At 38.1% G+C, this 6,406-nt stretch overlaps 1 long non-coding RNA gene across 1 annotated transcript in view; it reads right to left on the reverse strand.

The window, feature by feature from the left end:
* LOC127568625 (uncharacterized) overlaps positions 1-5,905 on the reverse strand; it is a 31,411-nt gene extending 25,506 nt beyond the window's left edge. The window contains exons 1-2 of the long non-coding RNA XR_007956043.1: positions 5,825-5,905; positions 2,047-2,157 (exon numbers count right to left, since the gene is read on the reverse strand). This is a non-coding gene — a long non-coding RNA (uncharacterized LOC127568625). The remainder of the gene's footprint in view (positions 1-2,046; positions 2,158-5,824) is intronic.
* Between the last annotated feature and the right edge of the window lie 501 nt (positions 5,906-6,406).

Raw genomic sequence — 6,406 nt, forward strand, 5'->3', positions numbered from 1 at the left:
TAAAGAAGGCCAGTACTAAAATGGTAAGTGGAAATCCAAATTAAAGCTACAGGCATATGCTGGTGACTCCTCATTCTTGTGATGATCTCCTCTGTGGCAGACAGCATGGAGACCTCTCTAATTACTGTTGTTAGATGTCTCCTTTCTTGAAGAGGGTTACAAATACAACACCTCTGAAATCTGCTGCAATGCTCTACTCTTGTCAGATGAGTGAGGGAAGATCATGAATTAGTGCCAAAGGTACTTCTCTGTCATGTTTTAGCTCTTCAGAAGGATTTCATCTGCTCTGTTGCTGTTGTTCAGTTATTGAATCGCCTTTTCAACCTTTTGGCAGCTGGGTTGATGCCAAGATTATAGCGAATAGTGTACTGTGGGTTGGAGTCATGGACACTCAAGTCAAAGACAGAATCTTGAATGAAGACATCTTCCAAGAACTTCTTCCAGTGTACACTGATGGCCTCTCTATCCTTGAAAACCTCTCCTCCATTCTTGGCTCTCAGCAGAGTGTCCCTGAGAATTGAGCCACAGATGGTCTTCGCAGTTGATATCCTTGATATTCACACAAACATTCAGATGCAAATCCATTTCTAAGCCATGTATATGTTACTGAATTTTCAGTATAATATTGTACAAACATAGACTGAAAGCACATACCACCAGGCTCAAGGACAGCTTCTATCCTGCTGTTATAAGACAATTGAACGGTCCCCTAGTACGATAAAATGGACTCTTGACCTTGTAATCTACCTTGTTATGGCTCTGCACCTTATTGCCTCCCTGCACTGCACTTTCTCTGTAACTGTAACACTTTATTCTGCATTCTGTTATTGTTTTTCTTTATACTACCTCAATGTACTATTGTAATGAAATGATCTGTATGGATTGCATGCAAAACAAAGTTTTGCACGTACCTTGGTACATGTGACAATAATAAACCAATTTAAATTTAAATTTAAAGTTGAACAAAAACCAAATGTTTTTCAAATCATCACATTCCATGAGCACCTTCACAATGCTTCCGATAATTCAATGATAGACTGCATCCATAACACTCACCTATCTTTCATCTTTCTATGCAGGATAGTTACTATTTTCCAGCATTTTAGTTTTATTTTCACTCCACATATGTTTAATGTAGAAAATTGTAATTAGTCTGGCTGTTTTGCTTTATTTACTTGATGTAGCTGTAATCATTTTTACTGTCCAGTGTTTTCATAATTCACTGGAATAAAATTGTAGCTGCCTGATTATCACCTAGACTTCTAAATAGCATTTAAGACAGAATGTTTTGATATAATTGGTCTGAATATTTCTTAGACCACTCAATGCTCACATTCACTAAATATACTTTGACAGGATCTCAGCTCAAATTTCCTCAGGTAAGCCAGCTTCAAACTGATCAACAATGTTGTGTATAGTGCAGAGGTTTTCTGATTGCAATAGCTATCTCAACCCAGAGGAACTGCTTCGACAACCACTTAAGATATGGCTCCAAGTTTACAGGCTATCAAGGCAGTCAAAGAGATTGAGAATATAATTCAAAAACTCTTAAGAAGTAAATATTCTTAATAAGTGGAAGAAATAATAAATCACTAGAAATAACTGAAAAACAATTGAATACATTTTAAGAAGACAAAAGAGACTGCAGATGCTGGAACCTGGAACAAAAAACAGAACACTGGAAGAACTCAGTGGTTCAAGCAGCATTTGTGAAGGCAAAAGGTTGTAAGTTGATATTTCGGGTTGCATTAGGGTCTCAATCTGAAATGTCAACCTATACCTTTTATCCTCATGGATGCTGCTTGACCCACTGAGTTCGTCCAGTGTTCTGTTTATTAAAGATATTTTAAAGTCTTTGCTAATTTTATTTCTTTTATAGCTCAAGGGAGAAGAGCAAATTACAAGTATTTTAATTATTTTTATTTAATTGACTTAATTGCAATCAATTGTTTTTAAATCAATTCAAAAATTATTTCTTTTTATTTGATTGAATTAATATACAACAATTAATTGTATTTAAATAAAAATAAAGAATTTGTAACTTACCCTTCTCTCTTGCAGTGCTCTTTGCCAGTCAAATTAATGGTCTCATTCTTCCTTTTAGACTCCAAGTTGGTGTAGGAACTGGGTGCTAATTTCTCAGTAGAGGTATCCATTCTGAAGCAAAATCATGAAATTGCCAGTGATCAGCTGTAAAAAGTTTGGGACTTTCCCATTTGCACAGGAGTCCCAAATTTATGCACAATCACAGAAAATTCAGGCCAATAGTCATAAGATAAAACAAATCTTTATTGATAGAGATGAATTTGTTTTTTTGAATAATGAGATAGAGTTGCACAACTATCCTTTGAAACCTGTGTATTATAGGCCTTCCATCCTTGTTAAATTACAGTAAGGCCAAAATGTGACTCCGCAATACAGAGAAAAATTGTCAATAATTTAAAAATATGTTTTTCTAATATGCAAGGCAATCTACTGAGTGCACTTAGGGCACATTGATCCTTCATGAGGTTGAAAGTCATGCAATTGTTTTTGTAAGGGTAAGGTAGCATTGTATAGTGAAGATATATCATAGTACTAACTGGATGCTAAATGGAGGAAGCACATAGTACAGACAGAGCTAAGTGATTTCATAAATTACAGATCAGATTAAAACTCAATGGTTCTGACAACACCTGGTTGTAATGCTGAATGTTTGTGTTCCAAAACTGGCCATGCTTCAAGATATACTGTCTTATTGCAGCCACATTACAGGCATCAGTAAGACAAATGGAACATTCACCAATATTTTCCTGTATGCACAAAGGATAAATCACATTGTGTATTAAAGCCTTCACAGTCTATCCTTAGTCATTAGAAGGGTAAATGGAGGTCTTATCACAGTCCGATTAAGCAATGTATGTTCATAATAACCTGCTCATGAATGATCAGTTTAGGTCCCACCAAGACCATTTAGCTCATTATACATCCTGTCCAAAGATGGACAATGGAGCTGAATTCCAAAGTTGAGGTGAAGAGTGACATCTAAGGGAACATTTTTTTGATTGATTCTGGCATCAATGAGCCCTGATAATACTGAAGTCAATGGGAATTGGAAGGAAAACTCAGTTTGGTTGGTGTGACGCCAATGGAGTAACTCTTTTCTACCTCCATGGAAAACAGTTCTGGTTGTTGGAGGCAAATCAATTTTCTCTCATCTCTCCTCAAATCTTTCTATTTGAAATCTATCTGAAGTCTATGATCTCTCTCCTGAGGAAAGTAGGATTTTTCTGTTCATCTGTGTCTCCCATAATTCTAATTTAAAACAGAAAACGTTACATACACTCAGGTCAACGACTTTTCATCCGAACTGGAAAAAGAGAGATAAGAAAATTTTTAAGATGCAGGGGATAAAGGAAAGGAGAGAATAGTAGGATTGTGGCGAGGTCTAAAACAATAAAGATTAAATGACAAACAGGGATTGCAATACAAGGTGAAAGGCAACATTATTAGGGCATGCATCATTGTTCTGTCTGCAATGGGTACATGTTATTTTAACTCTCCTTCCCACTTCCACACTGACCTGTCTGTCCTTGGCCTTCTCCACTGCTATGGAGGGGCCAAATGCAAAATGAAAGAACATAGTTTCATATTCTGTTTGGGCACCCATTGGTATGAATATTGCATTTTCCAATTTCAGGTAACCCACATCCCCAGTGCTCTCCTCCCGCACACACTCAATTGTCTAACTAGTTTTCTTCCCCCTTTGTTCATCCCTCTCATCCTCTCCCCCCACCTAGTTCCAACTACCCATCATCCCCTCCCCCAGCCTGTTCTACCTATCAATTACTAGCCTCTGAACCACAATCCTTCCCCACCTAGTTCCATCTGCCCATCAAATCTTCCCCATCTGGTTCCACCTATCACCTATTAGTCTCTTTTTCCACACACACCCTTTCCCTCCCCACCCCCCACCCAGGTATTGCTATGTGCTGGCAATCTTTCCTGTTTACTTTGATGCAGGGTCTTGACTGGAAATGTTGACTTACACCTTTTCTCCCCCTGCTCAGCCCACTGAGATTTTTCAGACTTCTGATTTTGTTCTAGATTCCAGCATCTGCATTCTCTTTTGTCTTTAAAGAAAGAAAAGGTTGGTCTTGAGAAGGTGTAAGTGGGAATATAGACCAGTTGGAAATGTGGGCAGGGAAATACCAGATACAGTTTAATCTGGACAAGTGTGAGGTTTTGCACTTTGGGAGGTCAAATGCCAGAGGAAAGTATACAGTAAATGGCAGGACCCTTAGGAGGCATTTAGACAGGCACAAGAACAGGCAGGGAATGGAGGGATAGAGACCATGTACAGGCAGATGGGGTTATTTTGGATTGGCATCATGATCGGCACAGGCATTGTGGGCCATAGGGCCTGTTTCTGTGCTGTTCTAGTTCTACGTTAATTATCTGATATTACCAAAGGAAAATACAGCTGGAAAACTAAGATTAAAAGATGGAAAATGTAGGAATTGCTCGTTTTCTTAAATGCTGAGTCCAGAAGACTGCAATGTGTCTGTTTGGAACATTTGGTACTGTTTCATGAGTTTATGCTGAACTTCATCAGAACAGTGTAGGAGGCCAAGGACAGAGCAGTTGAATTTTTTTGTTTAATTAAGTGTTGAGCTTCTGCAAATATCAGGCTCTCAAGAAACACAATTAATGGAAGAATCAATGGATTAGCTGAGACTTTGAACAGTCACCTCCGGGACAAAGTGAAGTACTTTGCTGTTATTTCAATTGCAATTGATGAAAATGCTGATGCAACTGCAGTCTAGCAGTTAACTGTATTTGGTTGTGGAGTTGATAATAATATATGCATGACAGTGGAGTTTATAGTATTAGTGCCAATGAGAGACATCACCACAAATAAGCTCTTCAACAATGTGGTAGGAGCTCTGGGTAAATTGGACATGGATAGAACAAGAACTATAAGCTATAAGGTCTCTTTCACTGGTTGCATGAAAACTAGAACTATTGCAGAAGTGAAGTCCAAATTACTAAACCAAACCAGCAATTTGGAATCCATTGCATCTTAAGTAAAGAATATTTGCATGAAGAACATTTGAAAATGAATCATGCAGTGATTAAAACTTTTTCTTTTTCAAGATGCCATTGTTAACAAGCCAATTAACTAGCTGTTGAAAAAATGTGAAATTCACAATGAAGAAAATGTACAGCGCATTACAGTTACTATGGTTAATTCAGGGAGTTGTATCAAAGTGGCTTTTGAATTGTGCTGTGATAGCCAGCTGATGAATTAATAGCAAATAAATGACTTCAAGATCTTGTTTTCATGGTGCATATTAGAGAGCACCTAATCTTGCTCAGCAGAAGGAAAGTGTTCAGCCATGTTGTGAGGGAATACCAGGACAACATCATATCATTGATTAAAGCTGTACAATGAAAAAATTCCTTTAATTTCAATGCAGATTTAATGATTTTGATATCACCATATGACTGTGTTATGACTCAATGTCAAAGTGCCACAGAATAGTGTAAGGATAAACTGCTGAACTGATAGGCGAATTGACAGAGTACAACTTCACTTCAGGAAGCTGAGTTTTCGATTTTCAGTGAACCATTTTCTGTCAGGATGTATGAAAACTACAGAGAACCACTTCCAAACCTAGAGTCATAGAGCAAGAAAATGAACCCTTTGGTCCATTGAGTCCACACTGACCATTAGGCACCTGTTTACATTAATTCCATTTTATTTTCCCCACATTCTCCCCAGATTCCACCACTCATTTACACATACTAAAGAGCAATATATAGTGGCCAATTAACTACCAACCTGCACATCTTTGAGGTACTAAGCAGTCACAGGGAAACTGTGCAAACTCCACACAGACGGCACCAAAGGTAAGCATTGAACCCAGGTTGTTGGGGCTGCAAAGCAGCAGCTCTACTAACTGCATCACTGTGCCAGCTCGGTCTCTGAAGTTCCATGTTTCTGCAAAGGAAAAGTTCAATAAGTGTTGTTAATTAATCACCACTGGGAGACCAGAGGTACAGATATAACAAGTCTTTATTTGATTGATACAAGCATACAAGGGAAAATCTCTGACGAGAGGCTCTCTCAGATTGTCTGAATACACTGACTTTTCTGCTCCATTGAGAAAAAGAGAATGAATGACAGTTGGTAGTTAATGATGTGACATGGGTATTACCAGTGGGCCTCTTTAGCCCACCGCATTTGTCCTCCATGTTGTTCTCAATATTCTGCACATAGACAAGGACAGGAGATCTTTGTTTTTCAACCAGACACAATCCCAAAGACATCTGTGATGGTCCTCCCTTTACCCTTACTTCCCAATTCTTGAGGCATCAAAACAATTAGCATTCTTGTGTCAAATGTTCTTGTTGAAACATCCTT

This window comes from Pristis pectinata, chromosome 3 (assembly GCF_009764475.1).
Source record: "Pristis pectinata isolate sPriPec2 chromosome 3, sPriPec2.1.pri, whole genome shotgun sequence".
NCBI lineage: Eukaryota > Metazoa > Chordata > Chondrichthyes > Rhinopristiformes > Pristidae > Pristis > Pristis pectinata.